The sequence below is a fragment of the Falco cherrug genome, chromosome Z, assembly GCF_023634085.1.
Source record: "Falco cherrug isolate bFalChe1 chromosome Z, bFalChe1.pri, whole genome shotgun sequence".
NCBI lineage: Eukaryota > Metazoa > Chordata > Aves > Falconiformes > Falconidae > Falco > Falco cherrug.
In genome coordinates, this window is record NC_073720.1 from 80,427,012 (window position 1) to 80,446,423 (window position 19,412).

General features: G+C 43.6%; 1 long non-coding RNA gene across 1 annotated transcript; it reads left to right on the forward strand.

Moving 5' to 3' along the window:
* The first annotated feature begins 2,250 nt into the window (after positions 1-2,250).
* Positions 2,251-3,672, forward strand: LOC114016994 (uncharacterized). The gene is made up of 2 exons (XR_003561788.2): positions 2,251-2,400; positions 3,450-3,672. It is a non-coding gene; the product is annotated as an uncharacterized LOC114016994 (long non-coding RNA).
* Positions 3,673-19,412: the final 15,740 nt, after the last annotated feature.

Genomic DNA, 19,412 nt, shown 5'->3' on the forward strand with positions numbered 1-19,412 from the left:
AACACCAAAAGAAAACACTGGATTTTAGACATCTTGAATTTATCAAAAATTAATAAAAAATTAGCAAGTCTTTGAGCTGTTGTGTTTCTCCTGTTCCTGAAATTTAGCAAGACATCTTTATTCAATAACAAATCTATACAATCTAAACTGTTTGCAAACCTGGAATTGGGTTCTGTATTTGGGGAAAGCAGAAGTGTAATACTATTTGAAAAAGTCAATGATTATGTCATTTTGCATCACAAAGAGATGGCTGACTATGACTAATCCTCAGGCATTTGTCAAGCCTAGGCTTCCCATGGGAGAAGATTTTTGCTAAGCACCATAGCCTTTAGAGCAAACTAGGACATTTGATGTATTTCCACATGGATAACAGCATTACTGACATCTAAGTAAACTTACATTATCTATTAATTGACAGCTTAGATCTGCCTGGCTCAAGGGGAACAGACAACTGTGTGAAGGCTGAGGTAAGGTTAGAGGACAAAATGTCAATTGTCAGTGGGTCATATCTCATGAGACAACTAGCAGTCCATCTTTGTAACCTGGATTCAGGCTTATATCACGATCCTTTTCCATTCTTTTCTTTTGAGAAATATATTTTTGGCAAATAGGGAAGACCATGCACACTCAGATGAGATGATCTTTTTAGTTTTTTCTTTAATTGCGTGGCTAATATGGTATAATTTCAGAAGATTTTAAGAGATGCTTAATGTATTTGCATAATCAGGTCCCTTTAGACTATTTTGCAGCTCTGAACAATTATGCATTCCACTATATAAGGCTCAGGAAGCTTTGTGTCTCTCTGCTGTCTGTTTCCTTCCCTGAAACAAAGCACCTCAGTTACAATGCATGAAAAAGCAACAACAACAGAAAAAAAAACAATGGGGGGGTGGGGAAGAAGGGGGGCAGGGGAAGGCTAATAAACTGTTTACACACAGTTTAAAATGCTTTAACTAAAATCAGTAAACTACTGAGTAGAGATTTTTTTGAGAAAATAAGACTATTTTAGGCAATGCCTGTCTATGAAGTTCAAAGATTAAGTTTATACAAACTTTATCTTCATCACCTGCGTTTGTTTGTCAAGGGTTGTCTTAAGGGGTCAGCTCGTTTCAGAGCATGAAATACAGACTTCTTACACTCATTGTGCAGCCTTGAAGATGACAAACAAAAAGAATTGGATGAGAAGGAAAATAAAAAATATGACACTAGAATTCCTTTTAAAAAATCAAACTTGCCCCCCTGACCTCACTCAGTCTTTAGGTCTGACCAGATTGTCTCTTTCACCTGTGATTGAAGGTTAAACCTGTCCATGGATGCTCTCACAGGACCACGAGCTCACCATGGGCAAGAGCAGAGATCCTCAATTTTGAGCTCAAGCAATGTCTCCAGATCATCTCCATCCTGGCTGCCTTCTGAGGCCATGCAAACCTCTGGCAAGGAGGCTTAGGCTAGTTAAACTAACTGTCCTCCACACTGGGTCAACAAACACAGCATTCATCATCCTACATCTCGTGGAAGAAGGTGCTGTTTGGTCAGAAAGACTGGACACCGTTGGGATAGTGCAACTGAATGCAGCTCTTAAAAAACATCTACTGAGAAATCTGCCACCAAAAGCCTGGTGACACCAGGGTGATCCCCTTGGCTCAGATCCAAAAGCAAAGATGCTTTGTGATGATCAAGCTCTCCATGAAAGCATTAAACCTTTCTGCATGCACAGGGGTGAGGCGGGTGAGACTATGGACACGGGCAGCATCTGTGAAACAGCTGATGTGTTTACAGTTAAAACCCAAACCCACCTCCTGGCTAACTGCTTGTGGGCTCACGCCTTTGCGTCTCTACAAAAACAGTACCTAGACCAAGCCTAGGAAGACAGTAAAGTAGTGCCTCTTACTACCTTCAAGTGACAGATTTATTATTACTTGTTAACTGAAAAGCAATAGGCATCACTCATTGTATGAGACTGAAGATACGCTTACTTCCTTAAATTTATTTTATGAAACTTTCTAGTGTGAAATCAATAACAACTTTCAATATTTACACCAGTACCTCAGCTGGTAGCAACAGGACTACAAAAACTTGTAAATGCTCTAAGCATTCCATAGTACAGTGTACTTTGGGCTGATTATGTTTTGTGGCTCACTTACTAAGTGTTGTAATGTTTAGATTGGCTCTGGTGTGAGCTCTGTGCCAGGTTTGTTATCGGAGGTACTGCAAATATAGTCTTTTCTCTAACATGAGTTCTTTCACTGTGTGTGCTCTACAGGCTGGGAAATGAAGTATTGCAAACTGTCTGGGAGCTCATATTTATTAAACAAGACAACAGCAAGTCAAACATGCAGAATTTCTGACAATTCTGTGACACTGCAAACCACAGAGGAGTTTTGTAACAGCAAAAGACAGGTAAAGAACAACAGAAAATAATTAATATAATTAGGAGGTATGATGAAAACAATGACAATGGCTTTGTTAGTGAAACAAGGGCTGAGAACATTACAGTAAGATGGATGAAAACAAGCTCTCACATAGTAAAAGGGCTTTGAGGAAGCCCTGGGTCAATATTTTCGAGCATACCTGATAAATAATTTATTTGTCACTTACAAATGCATTTTTGGGAGATGTGTCGGTGTAAATTAAGTTTTCTGCATGCCTTTTGTAGCCATTAAGGACCTTATTCTAACATTAAAAATAAGTCTGAAAATGTGAGAAAGAAAGGATGCCGCTGTTTGAAACTGGCTGTGTCCCCCTCCCATGACGGATGCAGGTGGTCTGTGACCCCCAAAGAACTAGTGAGATACGGGGAGTGCCACGGGCACACAACCCTGCCACAGCCCCCCCAAACCATTCCTCAGTGGGAAAAGAAAGAGGAAAAAAAGGAGAGAGCCCTGTACATTTTATTTTCCCCCTAATACACGTACCCAGGAATATCTTGAGCTGCCTCTCTACTGCAGTTTCCTGGCTGCTCTGTACGTCACTTGTTTTTCAAAATTGAGAAGTGGGTGCAGGACAAATGCACACCCACACCCCCCTACACCCCCACTCTCCCTTTTCTGTTAGCTCACTCTCAGGTTAGAGATCTTTAATGTGGCTTTGGAAGATAAAATGCTGTCATACAGAAACAGAAGCAGCAAGAAGGGGCAGGCTGCAAATACACTAGTCAGGTTTAGGAATTTGAAGATCCTCTCATTAAATCTTCCATTTTGCCAGAATTTGCAGGCAATTCTAAACCTGAATTTTCAGCACATGGTAGCTTGGGGAAGCTATTACTTTAATAACTGTGCACTGGCATGCATGGGTTTTTACCAAGTCGAACTATAATGTCTTGCAGACATGTAGGCAAAACAGCAGATTTTTTAGGATCTGAGAAAGTACAAGTTGTAAACACAGTGCAGTAAAAATGCCTTCTTCTCTGTTTCCCATTGGCTGTTTGTCAATTTGTTTCCTTCCCACAGTCTCCCAGCACTTGGTGTATGCCTCCTTAAGCCAGCAATCCTAAGATGCACGAGGTCTGGACATTTCACTCAGCTGCTCTCGTGCTGCAGCACAAATGAGGAGAAATACGGAACGCTAACTAGGAAACAGATCTGCCATACACTGTTGTACGCTACAGCATCCAAGCATTTGTTTGAGATTCATCGCTCTAGAGAAAACAATAAATCAACCTTACAACAAGTACTGGAAAGGTAACAATTACAGATGTACTTTTTTCTAAAGAGAAATGCTGGTTTGGGACACACATTTGTTTCCCTTTAAATCATAATCTTTAATCACACTAACCTTGCAGACAGCCTGGATAAGCTACACAACTCACTGCAAATATTCAATATTGACTTTCCTGTTTGTCCTTTTCCCACAGGGAAAATCTGATGTGGAGTTTGCCCTGTCTACTCCCATGTTAACTTTTTCATTATAGAAATAAGAAAGACTATCTAGAAAACACTGAATTACCAGGCTCAATATTTCTCTATAATCTTCCTGAGCTGTGGTCTTGTGTGAGCAAATACTATCCCTCACGTGGAGGTCCCTGGGAAAAGGCGTAAGTGAGCCTGACACAGTCTGAGTGATGGTAGAGATGTGCACGTACCCACTCTCCTTCGTTCTCAGAAGTCTCACGGCTTGCTTACACAAAGGAGTTTGGACAGAAAAGTGTGAAAATCCAGCATTTCAGCTGCACCATGGACTGCTTGCCCTCCGGCTGTGGAGGTCTGGACAGATAATGAGATTATCTCCAGCTAGCTATCTAGCAGTTATTGGCCTAGCCTGGAAAGGCTCAACTCAGCTATGGCATGAGTACCACAAGGTTTCATCCTTTGATGAGGTTTTTGGTAGATAGTAAAAAAACTCCAAAGCTGTCTCCCAGATTATCCATTTGAGGTGGTTTGCTTTTCAGCACATGATACTTACCAAAGCTGGCGTGATTGGCCATGCCTGCTGGATGTGTAAGAACATTTCTGGTAGGACCCTGAAGTTTCCTAAGCTCTGCCAAGATACCAAGTCCAGCAAGGTTTACATTATGGACATCAATTATCTGAGCTGATGCCTTAATGCTTCACTGAGGCTGTCTGCACCTCTCAGGCATATTGTTTCTGGCTTTCTGCTCTTCAAGAAAGGCCCTCAAATATGGAAGTTCTAAAGAACATGATAGAACCATAATGAAGGTTACACCTTCTCCCCTGACATACTCCTGCCCACCCAGCCTCTAACGGGGACTATAAAAGATTTGTATGTGTTGGAGTATAGCAACAGTTCACAAAGGCTGTAAAAAAAAATCCTTTTTTTTCTTTCTTTCTTTTTTTTTTTTTTTTCTGTCTCTTGAGTCTGGGTGGTAAAAACTGTTTTGGGCAAAAATTCTGTCACCAGCCAGCGGTTGCCCAGGCTGGGTTTCCAGGTTTATGTGTGTAGCCCATGATGTAGCGTGAAGGTAATGTGACACGCCTGAAGCAGAGATGGAGACACGGCACAGACACCTTCCCCTCAGCTCTGTAAATTCATTTATCACGTTAGACTTGCACTCAAAAGCAAGTACTGCATTTATGTCTGTGTGCACTTCTGCTTATCAGCATCGTAAAAATTCACAGTCCAGCAAGGCTGGTAATGATTAAAGCAGTCTGAAGCACCTCAGCCTGTTTAATAGGCTCTGACACCCAGGGCTAGTGCTGTACTCCTTACTCCTTACATGCAAACCTCCCATTTTAAGTCGTATTTTCTCAAAGTTAGTGGGAAACAAGCAAGGAATGCAGGTCAATGTGGAACATCAAAAGGCCACTGCTCTCCCCAGGGATGAAGAGAAAATGAAAAAAACCCAAATCACATTTTTTTTTTCCAGAAGCTTTCAAGAAAAACAAAAGCTGCAGCTCTATTTTACAAAACACACTTAAACAACCTAACACTGAATTATTCATGCCTGTTCTGAAACACAAGCTTTATAACCCTGAATTAATTGCCCTTGGTGGTGAGTATATCTAGTCTCATTGTAAATACTTTGCCGATTGAAATACAAACATGTTCTGCACAAAAGAAGATGTTAACACAAACAGTGTCATAAGCTTAATAATATCGTCACCTCCTTCCTCCTAACCACTTAGGACCAAGTTTTACTTTTGAAGTTGATAGACTGACTGGGTTTTCACTGGTGTAGCTCAGAGAAAAGTTCTTCCCACTGACCACATTTTTTGGGGGAGTTCATTGGTTCTCCCAGCTTGTAGACACAATCTAATCTTCCATTTGTCTTATCAAACTCCCTCTGCTGAGATTCTGCTGCAGGTAATAATAATTTTGTAGGATTTTAAGATGCGACATTTCCCTATTCGAGTCCTGTTGCTAGCCTGACAGCCACCTGATATCTATGACAAGGTACCTCTTCTTGGAACATGTTCCTAGCATCACCCCTGGAAATGAAGTGTCCACAGCAGCTTGCCTCTCTAGTGGTGTGATGTTAAAAACAAATGAAACAAAAAAAAAAAAACCCCAAACCAAAACGAAAAACGGATTGGGGCTTTTCTGAAACAAAAGCAAAACCCTGCCTTTTGCAGCAATGGAAAACAACTTCTTTGCAATTAAGTTTTTCTTTTGCCTGTGCTCTTGATCAGGTACAAAATGCTTTCTCCATTGATGCCTAAATCTCAAGTGCATTTGCTGTAAATAGAAGGAAACCTCTGCAATTGTTTCCAGAGATTAGGTGATTGTATTTTAAACCAAACCCTGTTGTCCAGTGTTGCCTGTTAATGAAGAAAAGTTCTTCCTCATAGGAAATACAGAATAGTTTCTTTCAAATAACATCAAAAGACCCGTGCCCTGTTTCCTTTAACTGGGCTTTTGAGAGATGCACAGAAAATAAAATTTCCTCTCACCACAGAAGTCAGTATAAGTGACATTTAGCTAATGGTCTGAATCCTCAGCTGCATTGAGCTCCTGCTCAGCACTTCTGATGTGGGTGGTGGGAGGAGAAGGGCGACTCATTCATTTGCAGGCTCTTCTGATTCCATGGCTGTCATTTAAGCTTTAGGGTCTTCCTAGCATCAACAATCACATTAGGCAATCAACCATGGCACTGTACTGTTTGCTCCGGTCTTACCCTGAGTGGAGGGGAGGGAAGGAAATAATGGAGAGCCGGCGCCAGCTGAAGGCCACCAAAGGCTTTCTTTGCTGGAGAGGGACCTTCAGCTGCTCCATCAACTCTGGTCAGAACTAGAGCCCTGTACTTAAAATATTTGAACACAGGCCTGTGTTAGAGGCTCTGCTCTATTGCTTGACAGCAGGTTTTCAGCAGCAAAGGGGAAATGAGAGTCAGTGGGTGGTTGCTGTGCTCCTCCATTGGTCTGGGCCATGGTGACATGGTTTTGCTTGCTCTTGGCTCTTCCTTCCATACAATCCCCTGGAGCAGCCTTCGTGGCTGAACATTTGCCCTTCTGTGTCTAAAATAACTGTAGGTCGTCTCGACCGTTGCTCCAGATTTTTAGAGTTTCCCACGGCTGAAACCTGGAGATGGAAGGAATGGCGTGGCCCTGAGCCGATGCTGACATCTGCATGCCCTGACGCACCCTTTGCTTGCATCGCACCATGCCGCATTTGCCCTCTCCTTCTCAAACTCCTGTCTTCTGTCTGCAATAACTCAGATCCGAAGTGATGTGGAGGTTCATGTCAGGTCTGGGCAAGGTTAATGAAAGTAAATGATGTTAGTGCGTGATGAAGCTTCAGCTGACTTTACTGGGAGGCTCACACAGAGTTTTTGTGGTTTCACCCCAGATGCCTACCTGGAAAGACTTTGGAAGAGGTGGAAGCTGAGGGCAGATGAGCATCCTAATCCGTTTGTGTAATTTGGAAACGATAGCTTTAAGCCAGTTTATAGTGACTTACAGTTTTAGTTTGGTGATGTGCTGGCTGCTTTTCTTCCCTGTGTGGAGAGGGCAAACCACTTTCCACATGCAGTTAGCTCACCACGGGCAGCCCATGTCACCTGTGGAGCATCGTGATTATCCAAATACTGGGGGGCACAGAGGCATGTGCCACTCCTTGCAGGGATAGGAAAGGCATGCCATCATTTTCTTTTCTGGTCTTTTTTTTTTTTTTTTTTTTGAGCTGTGACATACCATATCCTACGTGGCAGGTGGCGTGACACAGATGAGAAGCCAGAATGAGAAATGGCTTTCCTTTCACTCCGAGGCGTGACATATGCTGGGAGATTCTGCAAACCTTATTAAGGCTCTTATTATTGTGCTACCTAATGAGTGGTGTATATATAAAATATTGCTGTGTTTTACAGAGACACCCAAATGTTCAAGAGCAACTAATGGGTTTGGACATGCAACTGGCAGCTGATTCCCCTGTCTTCAAAAATCAGGTTCCTTCAAAATTTTTCAGAGACTGTAGCTAAATTCTAGTGACTTTGAAAATGCAAGTTATTTTTACTGGTAAGGTATTGTGGCCCCTGCAGTTTAAAACTCAGGCTTTTATTCCTCAAAAAAAGTACTAGCAATTATCTTGCAGCATATTTTTCCGGTAAAGGAAACCCACACTAGACGTGACAGCCAGGTGGACAGAAAAACACGTAAACTCAGGGCCAGGCAATGATACAGTTAGAGATCCAAGAGGAAGCAGAAATATAAGGTGGAGCTTGCAGTGTTCATTGAGGTTGGAAAGATACGGCAGTGTGTCGGAGCTGCACACACAGGGCAGAGTCGAGGCACTAAGAATAAACACCGTGGCCCTGTATTTCAGTTGTTGTACGTTATAATTGCAAGCTTGACCTAGACGTTATTGAAGAGTACTATGGCCAGGTCATTCTCCATATGAAAATGTATACCTTTCCCATCTCTGTTTTGTACAAATAAACAAAGCCACTGCTTAAGACAAGATACTCTCAATTAAGGCTTTCCATATCCTACCCGTGTAAGCTACCCTACATGTAAGGCTACGGGTGTGCACAGGCAATGACAGAGGAAACCGTCGCGCTTGCATATGATCATACTGCATTATCTTATCTCTGCTATCGCTGGCTCCCATAAACATCGCGCAACAAAACCGGTGGCTGAAGTGGCAGAGAAGACAAGCGTAACAAAGCACAAACCACGAAACAGCCGTCTTTCCCTTCCCTCTCGGTGGCAATGCAATTCACCCAGGAGGGGGAGATATCAGCCTGCGTGCTGCAGCAGCGAGCGCCCAGCCTGTGTGTCGGATCCTGCTCGAAATTTGTCTGACAGGGAGATTTCGACACAAACCATGCAATTTGGTGCTGGAGCACGCTGGACCTCATCTGCTTAAAAAGATGTACAGATATAGTCATCACACTTCATAATTTAATAAACTGCTAAAAAACTGCACACGTTTTCATTTTAGCAACTTAGGTCCCGCAACTAAACTCACGATGCTACAAAGACATTTGAATTTTTCACTAATATGTCATGAGCACTGCACCCATTGCAAATTAATGAGTCTCTGAATAGCACTGTGCATTTGTCATTTGAATTTATGCTAATGCGCTGAGGTCTCCTGATGATGTTGATAGTCCACAGCAGCTGCTCAAACTATAGAATATACACGCATGTTCCTCCACTTTTTATTCATCTTTCCTTGTATTTTTCTGGTCTATCATTTGGGATGCAGTCCTGCAGCTGGTTATTGATAGTGCTGCTAATTCTCTTTGACTTTACACTACAGGCTTGACCCCCAACCCTGAGCAGAAGTAATGGACCAGTGTTGAGAGAATTATGTACATCACACAGCAACAACCTCAGACCAGCGGGTCAAAAGGAGTTCATTGAGAACCAATGGTATTTACAAAGAGTGTTGGCATGGTAACTGATAACTCCCCCCCCCCCCCCCCCCCCCCGCAATGAATTATAACAAGTATAATTTATTTCAATAAGTCAGTCTGAGGCTCTGACTGCACCCACATAAATTACATATTGTGGTAGATATTTGTTTTTTTCTGCGTGTACAAAGAAGTAAGGTCCTGCCGTTTGCTCTTCCCACCCAGAAGAGGAGAGTATGCAACAACCAGCTTATGGTAGCGACTGCAAGATGCTGGCCAAAGGCTAGATGACAACCTTTCCGTCCAGAGTTCAGGCAGTGCCGTTGGGTAATGAAGAACAGTGTCAGACCAAATCCATCTGGGGTCCTGTCAAAGAAACAAAGAAAAGAACTACTAGGGAAACTAGTAATAAAAGTTTCAAGATATTTATCTGTGAGCTGTTGTATATTGGAAGTTAGAATATTCCAGAGCAGAATACAGTCTTTACCAACTTTAGCTCTAAACATGACAATTATAGTGCCGCTAATATACCCAGGAAACAATTATTTGAGCTGCCTAATCATTTTCAAATGACTCAGAAAAATCAAGCACAGAGATGAAATAAGTAGCACAGATAGAGAAAATGCAGCTTGTTAAGAATCACTCCATTTTTTGCACTCTTCCAGGTTTCGCAAGGCCAGGGAGGCTTAGTAGTTTAATTTTGAAACATCTGGGAGCAGCGATGCTGTACAATATAATATGGCCTTTTGTTTGCAGCAGGTTCTTTTTGTGGGAACAAAGCTGTGTCGCATGAGGGAACTTGACTGAATTATCTGATATATGTCAAAATTAGACAGATGCATTCTGCCATCTCTTAAATACTATAAGGAAAGGGTTTTAAAAAATTAACCAGTTCATTTCTAATATCAGAGAGAAGCTCTGGAGCTGAATAATGGCATATGAAAAGGGAAAAGAGAGCCGGCTAGCTCTGTGGTCTTAAAGCAGCTCTGACAACCCTCAGGAGAGCTACTTTATATATAAATATATATATGTATGTATACACACACATATATATATGTGTGTCTGTCTGTCTATACATGCTACCACCCTTCCCAGGGTTAAAGGGCCCCTTCAGAGAAATGCATTTCAGTAAGAAGAAGCAAATAGCTACTTTCCTATAGACTGCCGTTTTCCCATCAAGGAGGGTAAAGACATTTTCACTGTTCTCAAAAAACTTTGAAATGTAAACTTGTTCGATTGATAGCTCCTTCTGGTCCTGGCAGCCTTTTTGATAGCTGGTGCTCTTTCTGGAATACTTGTTAAAAATGTCTCTGTAGCAAAGATGTTGTTTTCCCCCCCTCCCTGGTTTTTTTTTTTTTTTTACCCATGTGATTTTTTTTTTTTTAAAGTCAGTGCATGGGAGAGTGGAGATAGGCTCTTGTCTTCGACGCAGCAGACTGACAGGTGAACACCTACTCTCGCTGCCCTTGTACATTGTAATACTTTACGAGATTAGACTGCCTGAAAGCTGTTTTCCCAGTCTAAACCTTCAATCCTCTTTGAACACAACCACTCGTGGTGACTTCTAGTTTGGAAAACTGGCCACGGCATCGCAGTCTGTGCTGGAGGCTGCAAGCGTGTCAAGGTCGGAGGCAGCTACACGCACCAGCATCCTTTAATGCCAGTGCCATTTACAGCTATTAACTCTTCCCTTCACGAAGACTGACCAAAATTTGCGTCTGGGAGTGACCCCAACCTAAAAGATACTGTCTCAGATTCTCACTTCTGCCAGTGCCCGCAGGAGTCTAACTTCTGACCTTTACCAGCAAATACACCCCTATTCTGGTTTGGTGATTGCCTGTCTGCGTAAGGCAGCCCAGCTTTCAAAACGACTGCACTTACATACTTGCTTGTCAAGCTTGCACGCCTCTTAGTTTTGGAAACATTTTGCTTCACACATGTAAATCGTCTCCTGGAGGTTGTCACATATGCTTGTTTCTCAACTCTCATGCTACCTCCTCTGACCCTGCTAATTCCATCATTGCAGTGTAATTGTAAAAGAACTCTTCCCAGTTGAAATAACAAGCAGTATCACGGGAGTTTTCTGGAGTAATATCTTGATGCTAACCACTGTTCACAGATCTGGGGAGGATTAAACTTGCTCCATGTGAAGAATTTTATACATAGATGTAATAAAAAATAATGTAGCTTCCAGAAATAAACAATCTGAGGCAGACAGTCAGCTTTTTCCACTCGACTTTTCCTTTCACTGAGCTCAGTGTAGCTATTAACTAGCTATCATCCTTATTAAAGATTATTCTTCTGTATAATAGCCAGGATTGTTTACCACATTAAAACTCAAGAATCTGCAAGTGCCTCCCGGCATGTTTTGTGGACCAGATCTTGTCCCGCATTCCCTCTGCACCAGCCTCACCAGCTCCCCTTTATGATTTCTTTGAAAGGACTTCTGCAAACTCTGCCACTCAGACAGCAGACAGTGAATAATTCAGCACCCTGGCACATGAACCTATGGCAGAGCAAGTCGTTGGTGTGATGCACACAGGCTACAAGGTGCTTGTACAGGCAGGCAGCTAATCCTGATAATATGCTGTGCTAGCCATGGCTGCTGGTGAATTATATGGCACTCAGCAGTCCCTCAGGGCTTGGAGAAGACCGTGCTTCTTAAAAGTGACAAAAACTTTTTTAGGCTCTTGTAGCCTTTTACATTAAAAACTTGCAGTGATTTTATATCAGTGTGCTCATTGCCGTGTTTGTAAGTGAGAGAATATTTGATTTTACTTTGATTCTATTTTAACTACAACAACGAGAGCTCTCAACATCTTTCTAACATTTCAGATTTCTGTAAAGATAGCTTATTCTTTTCCAAATGATAGTCTTAAAAAAAAAATATGTGTGAGGGCTGGAGGTAGTAGTGCAGATGAGCTTCATGTCTAAAGTTAGAGAACTATGGGGGAAAGGTTAATTTGAGTCAAAACCCAAGCATCTCAGACCTCAGATTCTCAGTGTCATCGGACAACTGGGGAATTAGATAATGTGGGTCAGCGCTGCCCTGTTGATATCAAGGGGCTGATTTATATGGATGGGTGATCTGGCTCTTTGTGCAATTTCCTTACAGTTCCAGATGGAGACGCTGCCTGTGGGTCATTACTGTCCCCAAATACCCAGCTTGCATTTGGTCTCACACCTCAGCATGTACTACAGAAGGCTTGAAAGTGTCCAGAAATCAAAGAATTCAAACGTAATTTAACCACCACCCCCCTCCCCATATTAATTATGTTGCTTCTCGTCCATGTAGGCAAAACCAGTATGTTCAAAGCCTTATTCAAGTGCACAGTTAAGAGATTTCACTTGTTTCCAGCTATCTGGACAAAATAAATACCTGCAATCTGGGTAGCATGCCACAGGCACAGTGTTCAGGGCCAAGCTGGGAACCCTGTTCAGGGATGGATGTAACAGGCTGGAGGAAGCAGGTGGGAGAATTTCACTGCAGTCCTCACTCTCTGCATCTCTCACACCTGCTCACAGCTTTTAGCAAACACTGTCCACTGAAGAACAAACCGAGGAGCTATGTCAAGAACACAGAGATCTTTGAAAGTGTAAATTCATCCTTTTAGTAAAAAGTGTGTGTGCTGGGAGTGGGCAATTTGAGGTGGTTGGGGGGTGCTGCATGTGTTGTATCTTCTCCCACAGACTGGCAAACACCTCCCAAACGTGGGGTGATGAATGCCTTCTGGCCTTCTTGGTGCCATAAAGTATTTGTGCACCCATAGGAAATTAAATACATAGACAGGGAACAGCGTTTAACTACCCGTATCCTCAAAGGAAATGGATCCTGAATTTGGCCCTTAGTCCTGAACACCAGAGGAATCCTCAGATGGCAAATTCTGGAGTTGACACAATCCCGAATGAAACCTGGTGCTCTAAACACGAGACATATCTCTGCTTTAAATTAAACATTTTCTTCAAAGCTATTTATTTGATTTTCTATATGCAGCATGTCCAGATGCCGCCTGTATTTTTGAAAGCAGATTCTTGCTTTTAAATTCCATATGTGGAATGAATGTTTATTAATATATCAAATTGAATAGGATTTTAACTCAGAGGGAAAAGAATCAGGTTTTCAAGAGGCGATTGTTCAAAACACACTTTTCCCGTGCGTTCATCTTCTCGGGACTCAGTCCTGAGCAGAGCTCAATAGCTGCAGTGAAGAGTGGCACCACCAGCAGCCCTTTCCTTCTCCCGGTCCCACAGCACTGACGTTACCCTGTGAATGGTATGCTGATCAACAGCTCTAATGATTCAAGGGCTGTCCCCGGGGGTTTGTCCTTTCCCCTTCACAATCACTCCCTCGCACAGTTCCCATGTACTGTGCGGAGGCTCAGAAACCTGCCGGCTTAGTGGGCTTGAAAACGCGGCACCAAGCAGTCCACCCGCCACAGTAATCAGTCTCTATGACTGTTTTGCTTTATAAGGCAGAGGGATCGCCGTATTTACCTTATAGATCTGTATTTACCTACAGGTAAAACGCCGTGATTCCATTATGTACTACTGTGTGGTATATATATTTTGTACGTGTGTGGGAGTGAATCAAGATTTCTTTTCAAGTGTGAGTGCAGCACATTTCATGCTCTTTTTTACCCCCATAACCAAGCTCCCAGGTTGCAAAGATTCTGCTTTGCTCAGAGGGACTCATGGTCAAACCAAAAAAAAAAAAAATTAAAAAAAATCACACTTCTTAGTAAGTTCTCTTGTCTCTTTCAACTAGCCAACATAAAAACCTTTTCTCCTGGCTTGTACAATCTTTTAAAGTACTAACAAGTGTTCTGTGGTTTCTAAGAGATTCTTTTTTTTTCTTTCATAGCTCCAGGGTTACCACCCTAGTAGGTGTGGAAAATCTTTGTTCACTTCATTATAAGACACTTTTGTGTACCGTCTAACTGGATTCAGCCAGCAAAGGAGAGCAGATATGTCATATGCCAAATGCTTTTTTCCTCGTCCCTAACATCCTAGGATATTGCACACTTTCATGTTCTAATGGAGGTTTCTTTTACCAATGACCAACATTTTCCTCTACTCTCTAACGCTCCTACAAGTTTCTGACCTGTTATAATTTCCCTGCCTGCAGTGCAGTTGCAGCCAGCATTCCCATTGAGTACTGAGGAAATTAATATGTTGCCTAGAAAAATCACCTTCAGATTTAGAAAATCTGTGTGCCAGAGGATGTTAGCTTGTGCACACTAACATCCCCAGTGTTCTCCGTTATATCTGTGTGAGAACTGCAGTGAAAATCAGGGGAAAAGGGCAAATCAATTCGTGTAATGGATTTCACTGCAGGCTTTCTGGCAAACCTTTGCCCACTGTCATCGAGCAGCATCTTAACCCTGCCAGTGGTAAATGGAGATAAGAAGCGCTCCAGGCCAGTGAAAATGAATTTATACATTGAAAACATTGCATATACTATTTGTGTGTGACAATGAAAAAATGCCCAAGCACGTTTCAAACATGCATTTACTCAGTAACGTATTCTTATTACCCAGTTCTGTATCTGGGCTATTTTCAGAAATTGAAAGTGCTGCTTCTCTTTTAAAGCTGGCCACTTCCTTTTTGACCGTCTTCCCACTCTGAACATAAAACAGGTGCATCAGCAATATTTGGCATGTTCATAGCAAAAGTTCTGTCTTTAATACCCGGGATTTCATGTAGTTTGCCTTATCTCAGTCATCAGCACTGATCCAAAGCTATTGAGTATCACAGCACTGACTACCAGCCAAGCTTGACATGAGTCGGCTGGGGTTACAGCTGTGGGAGGACCTGCAGGAGGAGGAGGAGGAGGAGGAGGAGGAGGAGGAGGTAATAGCTGCCTCTGGGAGACAAGAGATGCCAGTTATAATACTTACTTCATATTTCTCATTTGCTAAAACTCAGGGTTTTTCTTGTTGTTCTATGAAAGGTGACTGGACTGACTAAGATTTCCAGGTGCAAACAGACATCTCATCTGACGTCACTGGCAAGGAACATAAAACAGAATGTATTTCATAGTGAAAAGATTAATACAAATGTATCTGGCAGAGTTATAAACAGTTGAATAAAGGTCTTGCACTGCAGAGGCTCGGGGAACCTTAGCTGTCAGCTCTGCTGCCCACACTATTTGCAGCAAATGGGGCATCCGACACAGGCAGCAGATGCTGCCTGTTAAATGAAGGTAGCATCAGATGACAGAGTCCCCTGCAAATTATGTTTTAAAATGCCAAGGTACTCATGGTTTACACTGTATTAGAGAACAAAGGCAAGGAAGAGGTGATGGCAGAAAACATAATCTTTCAAATGTTATTGTAAAAGAAAACTCCAGCCCAGTCTCAGATCAGAGCAAGCTGAAGGAGGAACTGTCATGAGCTGAACTTTTGAAAAAGATACTAGCCCCCAGGCTCCTGGGGGTCTAGGGTAAAGGATCACGGGTTGACGACTTGCAGTATCATGGGCATGTCTGCAAGCAAAGCAGAATAATTTATGATGAAGTATAAAAAGTCCAGAACTGGTGCCTCCTTCCCTTACCCTGTCATAGGCTGGATGTTTACCCCAGAAACAGCCATTCTGTTTTTCTCTGTTTTTCCTCTCTTTCAGTTCCTTTCCTTCCCTGTTTGCCATCAGGAAAGTAAATCATAACTGATGGGGTGGGCAGTAGATACACTGCCCTGTTACCTGTATAATTAAAGCAAATATTTTTCTGAGATGAACGAAGACTTCAAAGTTATTTTTTTCTTTAAAAAAACACAAATCAAACCAATAATGTAAGGGTTATAGACAGTCTGTGTTTCCTGTGCAGAAAGCCTCGGAGTAATTCCACACTCATCTTCTTCCTCCAGAGCTGGAGGTCCTGAATGCAGGAGATGAAGGAGACATAGCACTAAGTTCCTACATTAGGAGGCACGTTTGAGGTTTAGGATATGAAACTGCTAATTGTAATTTTGCTTAAGTCTGTCATCATCATCTGGTGCCTATCTGCAGGGACAGATGCAAAAGGGAGATTCCCATAGACTTACTGGTCACCTTCAGTTTCCCAGTCCTACATTAGTGGCATCTCTGTGGAGATGTCTACACTGTTCCACACTTCATTGGTGTGCCTCTGATGACTCTCCTCATTCATAGATGCCTGCTTATAACACAAGCGACCGTGCTTCAAAATGGTCGTTGCATTGCCAAAGGAAGGCTATGACTTGAGAGGCTTTTTCAGATGCACGTTGGCTTGCACAGTGTGCATCCAGACCATCTCATTCACTGAGTTTTCAATGGAGTTGTTGACCATTGCCTTGGTTCTTCCACACCATCTGTGGAAGAACAGTTTATGTTTTGGTTGGGATACTGCACCTCCAAATCATGTATCAATAAATAATGATCCTTGAGCTAAGCCTTTGCCAGCGTCTCCCACAGCATCTCCTGGGGAACCCGGCTGCCCCGGGCCGGGCCGGGGGTGCCCTGCGCTGGGTGAGGGGCTGGGGGCGGCCGGGCGCAGGGGGCGGCGGTGGCTGGAGCCCCCTCCCGCTGGCGCCGGGCACAGGGGGTGTCCCCAGGGCTCCGTGCTGGGGCCGGCCCTGGGTAATGTCTGTGCCGACGGGCTGGGCGAGGGGACCGAGCGCCCCCCGGTCCGTGTGCGGGTGGCACCGGGCTGGGGGCAGTGCTGCCCTGCGGGGGGCAGGGGGCTCTGCAGGGGGGGCTGGGCAGGCCGGGCCCAGGGGCCGAGGCCCCCGGTAGGAGGCCCGAGGAGGCCGAGTGCCGGGCCCTGCCCCTGGGTCACAGCAGCCCCAGGCAGCGCTGCAGGCCTGGGCCAGGGGGCTGGGAAGGGCCGGGGGAAAAGGGCCTGGGGGGGCTGGGCAGCAGCCGGCTGGGCGTGAGCCCCCGGCGTGCCCAGGTGGCCAAGGCGGCCAGCAGCGCCCCGGCCGGTGTCAGCAGCAGCGTGGCCAGCAGGGCCAGGCAGTGCCCGTCCCCCTGCGCGGGGCACTGGTGCGGCCGCCCCTCGGGCCCTGGGCTCAGGGCTGGGCCCCTCGCTGCAGGAGGGACGCGGAGGGGCTGGAGCGTGTCCAGGGACGGGCAGGGGGCTGGGGCAGGGGCTGGGGCACCAGGCCTGGGGGGGCGGCTGGGGGGCTGGGGGGGGCAGCCTGGGCAGGAGGGGGCTCAGGGGGGGCCTGGTCGCTCCCTACAGCTGCCTGGCAGGGGCTGCGGGCAGCGGGGGTCGGGCGCTGCTCCCGGAGAACAAGTGACAGGGCGAGAGGAAACGGCCCCAAGCTGCACGGGGGGGTTAGCTCGGGTAGCGGGGAAACGTCTTCCCCGCAGGGGTGGTCAGGCCCTGGAGCAGGCTGCCCGGGGAGGAGCTGGAGTCACCGTCCCTGGGGGTGTTTAAAAGATGTGTAGGTGCGGTGCTGAGGGACATGGTTCAGAGATGGGCTTGGCAGTCCTGAGTTAATGGTTGAACTTGATGATCTTAAAGCTCTTTTCCAACCCAAACGATGCTATGGTTCTGTGATTCTGTGATTCATATTTTTCCAGCTAGGTAATGCCTATCACATTTAAAACCATGGATGAGTTCGGTGTGGTGGCTGATCTAAGATGTTGGTCTTCCCAACATATTTGCTTCAGTTGTCTCAATAACATTTCTGCCCCTCTACCTAAGTGCATCAAGAGATTAATAATTATTACTCTTTTAAAGCATAAAGGAAAATTATTTTGTACAAATGAAAGACATAGGATTAAATAAGAATTACTAAGGGTTAATTTCAGCTCCCACATTTATCGATTTTCCCTCTTCATCCTCCCAGCAAGGGATTTTTTTTTTAATTTACTTTTTTTTTTTACTTTGAAACATCTCCTGGAAGATTGCTTTGGCAAGTGAAATGTGGGAACTATCTTGGTGTTGCCAACACTAATGCTGTTTTGTATTTTGAATAGAAACTTTTACAAATTTTAGTTCTTTAAAGGCCTTGAACTCAGAAGTCATGTGATAATAGCAATTACTTTTTATTATAAATTTACTAGCAATTTTTGTTTGCTAATTTTTCAGGACCAAATAGTTGCATGTAAAACCTTAAAAATTTAAAGCTCAAAAGAGTATGCAACAAAAAGGCCATCAAATATCTGCATACCTTGTGGGAATAGATAATAAACCACCTAAATATCATGCCAGGGGGGACACATATTAGCATAATCTGACATCCTTTGGACCCCCAAAATACAGGTGGGAGAGCGCTCCTATATGTATGTGCCCCCCAGGAAAATCATGAGGTATTAACACCTTAGGCATGAAAAAAGTTAAAGATGATATGCAAAAGTTCTTCAGATTCAGTACTGTTTGAATTTATTTATTGGTCAGAGACACAAATAACTTACAAATAAGAACTGAACCAATCTCCAGGACAGTTGTCTTGGAGAGGAAAGTGTCGGTAACTGGGCAACTTTTTCATGGAAATTTTATCAGTACATAGCAAAGACTCCCTGTCTCTTGCATTGATTTACTGCATCATCCAGGGGATGAGTAATAGGCAGACACAGATTTTACTCAATATTGGTCCGCAGTAAGTTAGGATGGTGCAGGTATTATGCATTAGCGTACTGCAGGGCTCTTTCTTTTCATAATGTTAATATTATTTCCTTTTGTAATATTAATTGTAATATTAATTGAATCCAATTACTGCCTGCCTGGCTTTTTGGGTTTAACTGTCTCTTTTTTGTCCACACATGCCTTCACATATGCCCTGCAGAGAGGTTAGTGTCCACATCATGCTGGAAAACAGAATCATTATGTATCTTTATCCAATTCAGAGACCCATTTGTGAGAACATGAACCCTGAGGAGGGATTCACTTAGCTCTTATTTTGCCTTTTTTAAAGCCTAACTGTTTAAATAGGAGACCCTTTCCTAATGTGGCTGCTTTCTCAGCTATCTCATCTTTATATGGCTTTTTCCCCCCTAGCTTTGATTTGTACATGTGGAATGTTTTTGATCAGATAACACCCACTGGATATGTTGCTGTCTTTGTTCAGGACACTGGTTTTGTAAGCTGCAAAGCTGATAAACACTTATATGTGCCTTGTTTCCTTTTCTGCATAAAGATTCTATTGAGACATCAGCACATCTGGGGAAAACATGTTTTTTAATATTATATTTGTTATTCATT